Source organism: Tupaia chinensis, unplaced genomic scaffold, assembly GCF_000334495.1.
Source record: "Tupaia chinensis unplaced genomic scaffold, TupChi_1.0 Scaffold145889_1, whole genome shotgun sequence".
Taxonomy (NCBI): Eukaryota; Metazoa; Chordata; class Mammalia; order Scandentia; family Tupaiidae; genus Tupaia; species Tupaia belangeri.
Window position 1 is genome coordinate 1,067,115 of NW_006205746.1, and position 14,652 is coordinate 1,081,766.

Genomic DNA, 14,652 nt, shown 5'->3' on the forward strand with positions numbered 1-14,652 from the left:
AAAGAGTCAAACATTTGGACATATTTCATGGGGTGTCTTAAATGAAAGACCTTCTGCAGATGAAGTAACTTTAATTGCCATCATTACTACGGCTCATTTCATATTGAACACCTACTGAGAGAAAGAAGGTGCCGATAATCTCCCTTTAACCACTGAAAAAATAAGTAGCAAAGACTGATTGAAAACAGTTTGTGCCAGGTACTATCCTAAGTGCTTTATGTAGAGCGATTTCATCCTCACAGTTACACGGTCATCTTGCTTCAGTTGAGTTTTCATCTTATATATAAAATAATTTAAACTGAACAGATGTTAAATGTATGAATAAATAGATTATTTCATAATATGTAGACAGTAGGTAACTTTTAGTATGCAATTTTACTTTACAGCCCAGCGTTCAGTAGGACAGGCAATGGATTCAGGAAGATCTGGATGAATCTGATTTTTGGCAAGACCACTAGCTAGTTGGCTTATCTTGAGCTAATTATTTACTTGACTAAGTTCCCATTTTCTCATATATGAGAAACAAATATGAAAAACAAACAAAGCCATTTCTGAAACATAATAAGCACTCTAGAAGTGGTACTTGTTACCTTTTAGTAATAATAATCATTATTATTAATATTATTTAAATACATGCTTTCTCAATGCAAAGCTATATTCTGTAAGGAATTATCCTTTTTTTTAAAATATTTAGTTCTCCTGTGACAGAGAAAGGCAGGTACCCTTAGCAGGCTCTTCATACCCCAATCTATCCCTAGCCTTAGTCGGCCAAGATTATGGCATACATGCACCCAGCATATACAGAGACACCTGGTGCCATGATCCTGGGACCTTCCCCAGTGGCATCAGTATCACAAGGTATTATATTTCCACTGTAGTACCACAGCTTGCCTGTAAAGGATATTATTATGTTTACCATTAAGAGTTTCTTAGGGGACCAGCAGATAGTACTATGGTTACATTGCTGGACTCGCACATCGGTGACTATGATTCAAGTCCTTTACCAGTGACTAAAAATAGTCCAGGTGTGTGTGCATGCGTGCCCAAGAACCTGAGAGGAAAATGAAGCAGAAGTGATTGTCATGTGACCATCCCCCTTGGGGGATGATTTCTCACTTTCTGTCTCTCTGTCTCTCTGTGTATCTCTGGTGAGTGCATGCACCCACCCTAGAGCAAAAAATCTCTCTCAATAAAGGTTTCTTAGGGACCAGCAGTTAGCGTAATGGCTATGTTGCCGGACTCCCATGTAGTCGACCGTGACTCAAGTCCCAGACCCAGTGGCTTAAACTCACACTGGGCGCAGGTGCGTGTGTGCCCAAGATCCTGAGAGGAGAATGGAGGAGAAGGGATTGCGGCATGGCCATCCCCCCGGGAGGTGATTTCTTGCTTTCTGTCTCTCTGTCTCTCTCTGTCTTTCTGGTGAGTGCACACACCCTATAGCATAAACTTCTCTGAAAAAAGGAAAAAAAAGATTTCCTAGACCCAATTCAACCTCTTTTTTTAATATATTCTTCAAGTGATGAATATAACATTTTAGTGAACTATTACATGTTATCATTAGAAAATTAAAGAAAAATTTTAAATATGGCTTGATGTAATTAATATGATTCAAAAGACATGATTTCTAAAATTGAAAACTGAAAGGGAATAAGTGATATAAATCACATCTGCCTGAGATTAAAAGAAAGATCAGAGTAACAAGAAAAAATAATTGCAAGGAAACCAAAAACATACTAGCTAACTTAAATCACCATAGGAAGGACTGAACAGAATTGCCTATGCCACAGCCTAAAGCAATGATGTAGAGACACATTTTGGCTAATATTGCATTTAAATTTTTTAAAACTCTGTGTTTATAATCAAATTGACTTTTTATTTTAGACCATTTTTTATTTCACTCTGATATTAGTACTGTTTAGTTAAGATGTTTTGCCATAGGGTGTGTGCACTTGCCAGAGAAAGAGAGAGACAGAGACAGAGACAGAGACAGAGACAGAGACAGAGACAGAGACAGAGACAGAGACAGAGAAAAGCAAAGTGAGAAATCAAACCCCCCCCCCCGTCAGAAGAGATGACCACACCATAGTCCCTTCTCCTCCATTCTCCTCTGGGGAGCTTGGATGTAGACGTGCCTGGCATGATTTTCAAGCCACTGGGTTCAGGACTTGAACTGAGGTTGGCCATGTGGAAGTCTATCCAGTAATGTAACCACTAAGCTGTCTACTGGGTCCTGATATTAGAACTTTTAATGAACTTCTCAAATGATTTGATAAACATCATCTTCTATATTCAGAAACAACTCAGCAAAATAGGTTCCTTGAAACTTTAATAGTGATCATTCATTTGTGAAGCCATCTGAGCTTGATGATTTTTTCCAGAAAGGAAATTTAGACCACAAATTCAGTGAATTTAATAGTTTTTTTTTAAGAATTATGTATTTAATGTATTATTATTATTATTTAATTTGCTATAGGGCATGTGCACTCATCAGAGAGAGAGGGCGAGAGAGAGAGAAAGTAAGAAAGCAAGCTGCCAGGCTTGAGATTTGAACCACAGCCAGCCATGTTGGAGTCCAGGGCCTTAAACACCATGCAACCTGCTGGCCCCAACTTTAATAGTTTTGTATCTGTTCAAGATTTTATTATTTTGGGGTTAAAGTATAACTTTATACTTTCTCTGGAAAGTTACATGCTTACCCTAGGTATTAATATTCACTAGTGTATAATTATTCACAATATTTAAATTTTTAAATAGATAGATTGTTTTCATCTCTTTTTGTTATGTACAGTATATGCTTTTTCTTGCCTACTCATATCAGAGATTTGTCTGTCATATAACATAATTATTTATTCATAATCATTTTGTAAAACTAAAGCTACATTTTTACATTTTTAAATATTTTATATAATCTTAATTTTTGCTTTTGTTTCATTTTTGTTTTCCTTTTAAATTTAAAGTTCAACATACTTCATAACTGAAAATTAAAGCTTCAAACTTTTTTCTGTAAAATACATTCAAACTATTATTGTCACTCACAATTATTAATTTAACCACATCAGTCATTCCTCTAGTCTGTGTCTTCCCTGCATCTTTATCCAGCCTTAAAAATGGATTACAGGGGACCAGTAGTTAGCATAATGACTATGTCACTGGACTCCCACGTAGTCGACTGCAGGTTTGAGTCCTGGACCCTGCAGCTTAAACTCACGCTGGGCGCAAGTTCCCAAGAGGAGAATGGAGGAGAAGGGATTGTGGCTGCATGGCCATTCCCCTGGTTGGGGGGTGGTGGTGATTTCTCGCTGTCTCTCAGTTTCTCTCCGTGTTTCTGGCGAGCGCATGTGCCCTGTAGCAAAAACCTCTCCAAAAAAATTTTAAAAAGGATTATAATTTCTCTCTTACTTCAAAGATCTTTTTTGTTTTTCCTATTTTTAAAAAAAATTGTTAGAGGACACATATACTTGTTGGGGAGAAAGAAAGAGAAAGAAAGCACCCTCCAGAGGGTCAGTCATTCCACAACCCCTTCTCCTTCATTTCTCCCTTCTTTCAGGATTTTGGGTAATCACATGTGTTTAGTATTTTTCAAGTCATGGTGAACCAGGAAGTCATCCACATCGGATCCAGCTGCCTCAAATATTAGACCATCAGCTAGCCCAAGTATTATTTTTTAAATTATTTTCTTACATTCATATCTTATTTTAGCTATCCTTTTGTTGTTTCTAATTTTATTGCAATTCAATAAAGAAACACATTCCACAGTGGGGTCTTGATGCTTTTGTTTTGTTTTGTTTTGAGTCGTTGAAATTTACTGGGGTTTTCTTTGTGGCCTAGGTAATGGCTGACTTTTTGTGAATGGACTGTGGATGTTAAAACAAAGTACCTTTTCTCTGTTCTAGGTGGCAATGGTCCATCTTTGTATCTCTCAATGTATCTATCTACCTGTCTATATTTAACAAGCAATCCATAGTGATATTCACATACTTGATAATAAAATTAGTCATAGTACTCACTCTTTCTATCCTCCCACATTTTGGTCCAAATGATCATATCAGTTTTCACGTGGTCTATACTAAAATACTAAACTTTAATTATTAATGTCTTTCTCAATGTACTTTTCAAATTTGATGATTTATATATTTCGGAGTATATTGAAATGGGCACAGTGTGCTGAAGCAGTTCAAAACCAGCTCATGAGATCTGATTGTTAATTTTTAGGAATTTGGGAAGCCAGCCATTAAAACATAACAATTATTAAAATTTGTTCATATTAATTTATGATACTGCATTATGACAACAACAAAGGTAATACATACTACATTTACAAAAGAGAAAAAGATACACTTAGAATGCACAGATCTGGCAGATACCAATTTATTCAAAGGATCAAAGGTAGTATTACCAACCACAGAACAAAGTACGTACCTTCCAAAGCTGTGATGGAAAGTAAACAACTGCATCTTGGTGGAAACATTTGTGCTTTTCAAGTGAATCTAATATTGAGAAAACAGACAAATACACTGTCTGAATACAAGACAAATCTATCCCAATAGGTATGAGATAGTAACTCCTTATGGTTTTATTTTGTATGACCTTTTTGACTAATGATGTTGAGTTCTTTTGTGTGTGTGTGTGTGTGCACTTCCTGAACATATATGTACAAATGTTTTTAATTGTTCAGGTTCTTGGGACCAGAAGTTGGCGTAATGGCTGTCCCTGGACTCTCATACAGTCAACCACAGTTGAAGTCCTGGACCTCAGGCTGGGTGCACGCGCATGCATGCCCAAGATCCTGAAAGGAGAATAAAGGAGAAGCAATTGCAGCGTGGCTATCCCCCCTGGGGGAGGGGTGATTTCTTGCTTTCTATCTCTCTGTCTGTCTCTGTCTTTCTGGCGAGCGCATGCGCCCTCTAGCAAAAACCTTTCCATCAAAAGTAAATAAAGAAAAAAAAAAAAAAGAAAAAAAAATTGTTCAGGTTCTTTAATTTTTAAATGTGTTGTTTCTCTTTTTGTTGTTGATTTGGAGAAATTCCTTAGTCAGATATATTCCTTTACCAGATAGACGAAGTGGAGTAGAGTTTTGGGCTGGGTATATGAAATAGAAATATTTTTTTCAGCCTTTGGCTTGTCTATACATTTCTGTAATGGTATCTGCTGATAAGATCTTGTGATCTCAGAACATTCTACCATCGGTCCTTGATTCAGACTCAGTCTATCATTTCTGGACCCCAAATCAGTCCTTTCTCTAAAAGGTTTGGATTTTTCTACCCACCCCACCTCTCCTCACCCTCACTAAGTTTTAGAAACGAAATGTCCTTATTGCTACCACAATTTAATTTCATTCTTTTAGTGTAAAGGGTTAGGAAGTTTTGTATTTTTAGAATTGTAAATGTATATTATTGCTGCTAATTCAAGTGCAACAATACAGTTTTCCCTTCTCTTCCTTAATTGTGTATTTGAATCTCTTTTTTCCCACATTGAGAATACTGATTCTAAATAAGACAGTATACTTGTTCATTTAATCTCTCATTTAATTCATACAAAATACTTGGAAAATTAATATCTTAATTTTTTCCTTCAACAAACCTACTACATGAAGTTCAAATTTTCATAACTAAGATGCTTAAGGAGGGACCAGCAGATAGTGTAATGGACTCCCACATAGTTGACTATGGTTCAAGTCCAGGACCTGGCAGCTTTAAAACTCACTCCAAGAGTGTATAGGTGCATGCCCAAGATCCCAAGAGGAGCATGGAGAAGGGATTGCAATGTGGCCATCCCCCCAGGGTTGATTTCTTGTTTTCTGTTTCTTTGTCTCTCTTTCTCTGGTGAGTGCACATGATCTGTAGCAAAAATATCTTAAAAAAAGAAAAGAAACTTAAGGTTGTTCAATGAAATATAACTTGAGATATTTTTTCCTGTGTGTTTATAGCATGCATATATATTAATTTGTTTTCTTTTTTTTTTTTTTTTGAGAGGTTTTTCACTATAGGGCGTGTGCGCTCGCCCGACAGACAGAGAGAGACATAGAGACAGAAAGCGAGAAATCACCCCCCAGGGGAGATGGTCACGCCGCAATCCCTTCTCCTCCATTCTCCTCTCGGGATCTTGGGCACGCACGCACACGTGCCCGGCGTGAGTTCTAAGCCACCGGGTCCGGGACGCGAACCGCAGTCGACTACGTGGGAATCCAGCGACATAGCCATTACGCTAACTGCTGGTTCCCTTAATTTGTTTTCTTTGTATTCAATTTTAGAAGTTGCTTTTTTGTATTTGTCTTGATTTTATTTTGTTTTTGAATATTTAATACACTTACTTGATTTTAAAGTCAACATAATATAAAAAGGCAAAATTCCTGAAAGTTTTATCTCCATTTTTTTCTATAAAATTATACTGACCATCTACAAATAATTTTTTAACTTAGTTTTTGTGTTATAATTTTGGTATTTCTTTATAAAATAAATAATATGTATGCACACATATTTCAATCTGATTATATAACCATCTTCTTTTGCTCATTTTCCATATATGTATTTTTTGCACCTTAATTTTGGTTTGTTATTAGATACTATACAATGGAAATCACTCTTTATCAGACCATAAAGATTATACATATTCTTTGTTTTTAATGACTACATAATACCCTACTCTGTGGGCATTCTATATTTCACTCACTCAGTCTCCAGTGAAATGACATTTAGATTTTTTTCCAATAGTGTGCTATCAAAAATAATGCTACAAGGAATAACCTTTCTAGAATATTGTTTTGTATTTGTGAATTTATTCTTTTATAGTGACAAAGCTTCACTTAAAAAAATGTCTTCATCACTATTCTCAAGAGAACATAATACCTTAAAAGCAATTTGATTATTATACATGCACTCTATATCCTATGGTAGGAAGAATTAATTGATGTGCCCTTGAAATGCTTTTAAAACAAAAATATATGAGTAAAAATTATGTTTGTCTAGAAAATGATTTGCTTTTTACTATGTTATATATACACAAAGTCACTAATCTACCCCATGAATAAACATATTTTTTGCTTATCACACTAAGACATTTAAAAATATGTCACTCTGGCCAGCAGGTGGCATGATGGTTGAAGTACGTGGCAGACCATGGTACTAGTCCTACACCTGGCAGCTTATTTTCTCACTTTCCTTCTCTCTCTGTGTCTCTCTCTGGTAAGATTCAATAATAATAATAATAATAATAATAATAATAATAATAATAATAATAATAATAAAAAATATGTCACTTAACTCTAAATCTAAATTTAGGTAAGATTAAACTTGATTCAATGTCTGTTTTATCAGATAATAATTAAAGTTACATGAACTATTCCAGTGGAGGTAGAGGACCATGCTGTGACTAGCTAGGGCACAACAAATAAAGAGAAGAGAAATGAGGAAAGAAAGCATGAAAACATTCAGGTAAAAAAGAAATAGCAATAGTAGTTGCAATTGAAATGGTCCTTACTCTGAGGAATAAAATAACCGTTTTGTATATGTTTTGATTTGTTGCTTCAAATATTGATTAAATACTGAACATTTTATCTGCACAAATTTGAACTCTGTCATTGAATCTAAGAATTAGAAAAATATTTTGTGTATAATTTAAAATAAAGCATGTTTCTAGCTTAAAGAGTTAAGGGATAAATATTCCCTTTCTTATAAAGTCATTCAGTGCATGGGGACAATGATGAGTGACATGATGACAGTGAAATTTATATTACTAGAATCCTACAATTTGCCTAAATTTCAACTTTGTACCATTATCATATGAAGATGTTATACCAGTCACATCTGATTCTTGTTTTTATTACTTATCTTGAAAATGTGAACCAAATTATAATATCCTTTGAAAAAGAACTTTTACACAAGATTTATGCACATTTCAACTTCTCATATATAATTAATTACTAGTGGGTTACAAATATTGCTATACATAAAAACCACCACAAAATGTTTTCTTAAATAATATAAATTCATGAATATCATTCCAAACAGGCAAAATTGGACCATCAAGGTGGGTGGGCTTTACCACATTTGGTAACGTCTGTGTAAGTAAACATAGGGAAAGGGTAGAGGGAATTAGATAAATTACCACTGGCAGAAGTGGTCATGAAGTCCCCCTAGAAATAGTGACCCTTAGTTGGGTTTAGAAGGAAAGCAAAATAAGGAGAATGTGGCGATTCTAAAATTTGTCTACAAATTCTTCCCCCTTTGCATTCAAAAGTGAAACCAAATTCATCCTCTCTGTAAGTGGAGTTGTAATGATTTGCCTCTAATGAATAGACTGTGGGAAAACTGGTGACATGCCTCTTCTGAAAGTAGTCCATAAAATGCTTCCTTTGGATTATTCACTGTGGAGAAAGTGGGCTGCCATGTGGAGCCCTCCGGAGAACATCTATTAGGGAGGATGAGGAATTGAGAACTGGTAACAACCAGAAATAACTGAGGCTTCCTTCCTACACATTGTTGGTAAATCATCCAAACAGGAAGGACAGTGGTTCCAGAAAAACCACCTCCCCTTTCCAGAAAAGTCATGAATAAACTGGCCCTTACTTAGCCTGGCATTAAACTATGCTTGGTAAACCAGATGCCCAGCGGCGCTCAGTGCTTTCCTGCCTAAGGGGTAGCTCTTGTACCATTCCTGTTGGGTCAGTGCCCTCCTTCCTCTCAGAGAAAGGAACGAGACTGTTCGCTCATGTCCCCTGCAAGGTAGCTCGGCCAACAGAGTAGTCCACGCTGCACTCTTCCCTTAGTAAACCTGCTTTCAATTCCCCTCCAAGGCTTGTTCTTGAACTGTTTCCTGGACGAAGCCAAGTACCCTCACACGCTGGGTGGACATCCTCAAGGGTTGAGCCTCCTCGGCTACCTCTTTCTGGGAACCATGAAGAGATTCTCGAGAGACCTCCCACCAGACATATTAAACCTGCGAGGAATGGACTGGCCTCGATGGCTGGGTGAGTCTCCTGGAGGAATTTTCCCTTCCGCCTGTTTGTCTTGATTACCTGAGCTCGTTTATCCTCTCCTGGCAGCGAAGGAAGTGGATCAGCCCGCTCAGAGGCTGATGCCAGGCGGGGCTCGCTGCACCAGCGCACTACATCCGGGAACCTGGAGGCGGAGACCAGCACATCCGGGAGGCGGGTCGGAGGTCGGAAGCACGTGGTATCCGCGACGCCAGATTGGGAGCCTCGGGTTGAGCGCCTCCTCCGCACGTGACCTGGCCACAGAGACGAGACTTGGTTTTCGCCGACCTTGCCTCAGATACTCGGTGCCAGGTAGTGTCACAGACTGCCAAACTGCCTTTCTGTTTCAGCCTCACGGTTTGAGTCTTTTTATTTCTCACACTGCGTGGAAAAATCCTTTGGCCCTTCTGCCTTTGAACTAATACGCAAACTAAGCGTCTCTGTTGGGGAAGGAGAGGGTCCTCTGCCGCTCTGTCGCTCTTCTGCCCCTGGGCGCCTTGCCTAGAGGACTTTCACGCTAGGCCACCTCCTCCCTCTCCACCTCTGCTTCCTAAATCACCGTAACTGCTGCTAGAACGGTAGAGGCTATAATAGAATTCGACCTCCAGCTAAGCAGCAATTGGTACCGCGTAAAAATTGGGGAGTCTCTGTGATATTTGGTGTCTAAGCAAGCGCTGCCACCAATATTTTACTTACTTCCGTGCTGGTCGTTGACATTGCAGAGAAACCGAAAGCCAGGTAGAGTAAGGTGATAAAGAAAGGTACAAGTTTCACAACTAGGTCTGGAGCCATGAGGTCCACCCATCAATAGGGTCCATATTAATTAGTCACAGACGTTATCATGAGGCGTTTATCATGATGCACCATTCCAGAAGGCTTCCCCTTGGGCTACCTTCTAACTAATTGGTATTTCTTTTATTTTTGAGAGGTGCGCTCACTGGAGAGACAGAGAAAGAGAAAGCTAGAAATCACCACACCCCCCAGATGGGGTTGGCCATGCTGCAATCCCTTGTCCTCCGTTTGCCTCTCGGGATTTGGGGTGCACAGGCACATGCACCCAGAGTGAGTTTTAAGCCCCTAGGTCCAAAATTTGAACTGTGGTTTATGATGTGGCAGTCCAACAAGGTAACCATTATGCCATCTAGTAGTCCCACTAATTGGTATCTGTTTAAAACGAATAGTTTAAACAAACTATATACACACACACACACACATATATATATGTGTATATATATATGTGTGTGTATATATATATACATGTACGTGTGTATATATGCGTGTATATATGCCGTGTATATGTACACATATGTGTACATATACACACGTGTGTATATATGTATGTGTGCATATGTGTTTATGTGTGTGTATATATATAATGTATGTGTGTGTGTATATATATATTTTTTTCCTCTATAACACAGCATGCACAATATGAATTGGGGGACTGAGAGCAGCCAAGAAAAAAAAAAAGTCTCTGTACTGTAATACAATTTTGCAACTTGACATATTTCACAAAACACAGAGCAAGTGGGAAAAATTTCCACATGTACAAACTTTCATGGCTTTATACCAGATGCCAGAAATGAAAAAATCAATGAGGAATGTGTCTAGCTTCTGTGATCTCTGTTAGTGTACAACTAGACATCTTCAGTGACCTACTTGTGGAATGTGCTCTGAGACTGGGATGAGACTTGAGTTCACAAACAATGATATTCGATGAGGACACCAGTGGCAGAATTTCTGAAGGAGAGACATTCCCTTCATCTTAAAGGATCTAGCCCCTCAGTTCCTCATCTAGGCAGCTAGGCTGAGCCCAGCACAGTAGGTACCACCTGAAGTGGGGACTCCTATAACTCACAAAGACCCAGTAAGCTCTCTGTGAAGTCCTGGGTAGGGATTAAGGTCTGCCCGAGTCCATGTTGCTTTACTTCAAGTTAGACTTGACACTGTGTAGACAAGTTGAGAAGTTTTGTGGAAGACCCAGAGAAATTCAGGTCAGGTTTGTCAGCTTAACCCTGTCTTTTGACCTGTCCTGGATAAAAAGAAAGGTCATCCTTTGTACCTGCTATACCCAAGAAGAGAACAGGTAATTCTGGTAGCCAGAGAGTTAGCCAATATGTAGGGTTCCCAGGAATGGCAGCTTAAATGGGAGTCTTTTGGAATGCTGCTGGCAGCCCCCATGATAAATGTTTGTGGCCAGTTAATAGGGGCTCTACTGATGGGTGGACTCCATGGCTCTGGACCTGGTTGTAGAAGCTGTACCATTCTTCATTAGGACAGGTGAAGATGCTATTTCTGAGCAAGACCCACACTGGAACTATTAAGACCCAAGGCATGTGTCTCAGAAAAACCGTAAGTATTCTTGCTTCCACATGAAGACATGTGTAATCAAGCCGGTGAACTCTGATAGGGTCCAGAGGTAACTTGAGGCAAAGAGGAGAACCTTGTTGTGTTTCAAGGTGGGCTGGTAGATGTCTTTAGGAAGTTTACCAACATAGACCCAAGTACCAGAGAGGGCTAAATTCTTCTGGGTACATTTCTTCAATCAATCAACCCATCATATTTAGAGGGTACTCCAGAAAATTGCTGACTGCCTAGAGGAACCTATTTCTAAGCTTTGGAGGTAGCTTTTAGTGTATAGAACCATGACATGGTTGAGTAGGCCATAAAGGGCCCAGAGAGACAAACAAAAGGCCCAAATACTGGCTGTGGCCATAGCTACCCAAGTCACTCAAAGTAAACCTTTAGGCTGGCGACCGAAGTCCTACCTGAGGGTAAGAATGGGGAAGCCTGGTCAGATCCTCTGCCTCAGGGAGAATTTAGGTATTTCCAGTGTGGGAAGTCTGGGCACTAGAAAGGGTAATGCTCACAACTGACGTGCTCTCTCCGCCCCCAAGGCATTGTTCCCCCTGTGGGGGATTGACATGCCTGGAGGTCTGAAAGGACCCTGGACTCCTGAGTTCCTGATGGCCTCGAGAATCAAGGATTGATGTGCCCCAAGACACCAGATGGCTCATCTTGAACATCTAGAAATCTCATCAGATGAGCCTCAGGCAACCCTTGAAGCAGCAGCAGGTAAGAATGTTGATTTTCTATTAGATATGGAAGCCACTAATGATGTCTTAAAATCTTACTGTGTCCTTTGCCTCTATGAACATGATCTATAGTAGGTTTAGATGGCTAGCCCAAACCGAAAGGCCTACTCAGTTACTTTTCTTCTTCTTCTTTCTTATTTTTTTTTAAGAATTTCTCTCTCTCTCTCTCTTTCTCTCTCTCTCTCTCTCTTTCTTTCTTTCTTTCTTCTTTCTTTTTAGTTTGACTGGAGAGGGACAGAGTGAGAGAGAGAGAGAGAGAAAGTGAGAAAGCAAGCCACCAGGTCTGGGACTTGAACCATGGTCGGCAATTTGCAGGTCCAGTGCCCTTAACCACCGTGCTGCCTACCAGCCCCTGTTCCTTATCATCTTTACTGGGATTTTGTCTTTTATCCGCCAGTTCTTTATAATGCCTGCGTGTCCAGTTTGTTTTCTAGGGAGGGACTTGATAACCTGGCTAGGTACCCTAATTCACCCAGCAACCAACAGGGAGAGATGACCATCTTTTGTTCATGGTCGGGACATAGCCCTTGACCTAGAGGAGATTGATGACATTCTTCCCTGCTTTACAGCTTGGGTGAACTTGTAGGTATGGAATACAAAAGTCCCTGGTAAAGCAATAAATGCCTTCCCAGTGAAAATAAGACAACAACACCCAATTAGGCTAGAAGTTCAACAGGGCCTATAGGCTCACTCTTAAATTCCTTCTTGTGCAAAGATAAGGCCTCTCAAGACCCGGGTAGAGACTCCCATGGGTTTAGTATCCCTGGAAATATTACCACACTTACTACATAAACCAGCAGACACAAGTTTTTCTTAAATCATAATGATATAGTTAAATTACATACCTAAAGTGACCTCAAGCTGGTTAGAGGCAAGGACAAAGTTTTACCTTGGACCTTATAATGACAGATTGATTGACCATTCTTTTGTACGAGTTTTCCTCAGAGTCCACGCTACTGCAGTTTTGGCCTCAATCACTCAGTTGTGGGGGCTCTGAGCACTTTAGGATGTATAACATCCACTAAAAGCCAGTAGCATTGCCCTCCTAGTTATGACAATCATCAGCTATCCCCTGGGTGGCAAAATTAGTCCTGGTTAAACCAAGCTATCTTCTATTCTAACCAGGGGTTCCGTACTTGCTCAACTTAAAATAAGCATAAATTATTCTAGTGAAATAATTTATCAAATCTAATATAAACTCAACTTTGAAAGCTAAATCAAGAGAGAATTTTATAATGACCATAATCAAGCATTGTACAATGCTTATAATGATATGTTCCAGAAAGGAACTCCATATGGACCAGCAGGTGATGTGGTGATTAAGGCACTGGGTCTCATATGGCCTACTACACAGTTCGAGTCCCAACCTAGTGCCCTGAAAAACATACTGTACGTGTGTGTGTGCGTGCGCGCATGGGTGTCCAAAATCCTGAGAGATGAATGGAGGAAAATGGATTGTGATGTGGTTACACTTGACCCCTGGGGGAGTGATTGCTCGCTCTTTGTCTTTCTCTGTGTCTCTTTCTGAAGAGTGCATGCACCCTATAGCAAAAATAACAACAAAACCTGTAACAACAACAACAACAACAACAACAAAAACTTAAAGAAAAAGTAAGGGAAATCCATAAAAGAAAACAGTCGGGCTAGTGGGTGACATGGTGGTTAAGGTGCTGGACTCCCTCAAGGCCATGGTTTGAGTCCCAGACTCAGTGGTTTGCTTTCTCACTTCCTCTCTCTCTCTGTCCATCTGTCTCTGGTGAACACATGTGCCCTGTAACAAATTATAAAATAATAATGATAATAATAAATAAAATTGAATAATTATTTAAAAAAATAACACAATACTATTTTAAAGTATAGAAGCAAACTAGCCATATAAATCAGTATGGTTAAAGAAGGGTCTAAATTGAATGCAAAAAGCATTGGACTTTCCCATTTTAGAAGAAAGTATAAGGTGCATTAAATATTTATTGTTTTATTAACTTAATATGTACTTCCAAATGAAAATCTCAATATTTCTAAGATTAATATGCAGAAATGTTATGTAACTAGTTTGAAAACTCAGGCACCTAAGAGTAGAGCATTTTCATCATTCTTATAGTAGAAGCCCTACTAAGCCACAGAAATGAAACAACAATCTTCACTGCTTTTTCTCTAAATGAGATTATGAAAGAATTTTCCCAATTATTTTCTTTTTATTTTTTATTTGTTAAAAAAAAGAGGGGGAGAAGTGTTTTTCTGATTAAAGAGCACTTTATAGAAAATGATGAGCCCATTACTGTCCCTTTATCTTGTTAGAGGTCTTAGATGAGTGATTTAGGAAAATTTATCAGGAATACCACCTGGGTAACATGAATTGAATCGTACTGAGCTGAGAATTTTGACTAATTTATTCCCTTGTTCCACTTGCACGATGGATACAGTTTTATACAATATGTTGACTTTTCATAAGGCAGTGCTAGACAGTGGAATAATTGCTAACAGATAAATACCCACAACTGTGCTGTAATAAGATATTTGTCACAAGTATCATACAAATGCATGTTGACTATGAAACTGTTTCAAATGAGTTGAATGATCATTTTA

The 14,652-nt window shown here is 38.7% G+C and overlaps 1 long non-coding RNA gene across 2 annotated transcripts in view; it reads right to left on the minus strand.

The window, feature by feature from the left end:
• The window catches only part of LOC102479043 (uncharacterized), a 93,453-nt gene extending 84,339 nt beyond the window's left edge, over positions 1 to 9,114 (minus strand). For both annotated transcript variants that reach the window (XR_337422.1, XR_337421.1), the window contains exons 1-2: positions 9,014 to 9,114; positions 4,420 to 4,487 (exon numbers count right to left, since the gene is read on the minus strand). This is a non-coding gene — a long non-coding RNA (uncharacterized LOC102479043). The remainder of the gene's footprint in view (positions 1 to 4,419; positions 4,488 to 9,013) is intronic.
• Between the last annotated feature and the right edge of the window lie 5,538 nt (positions 9,115 to 14,652).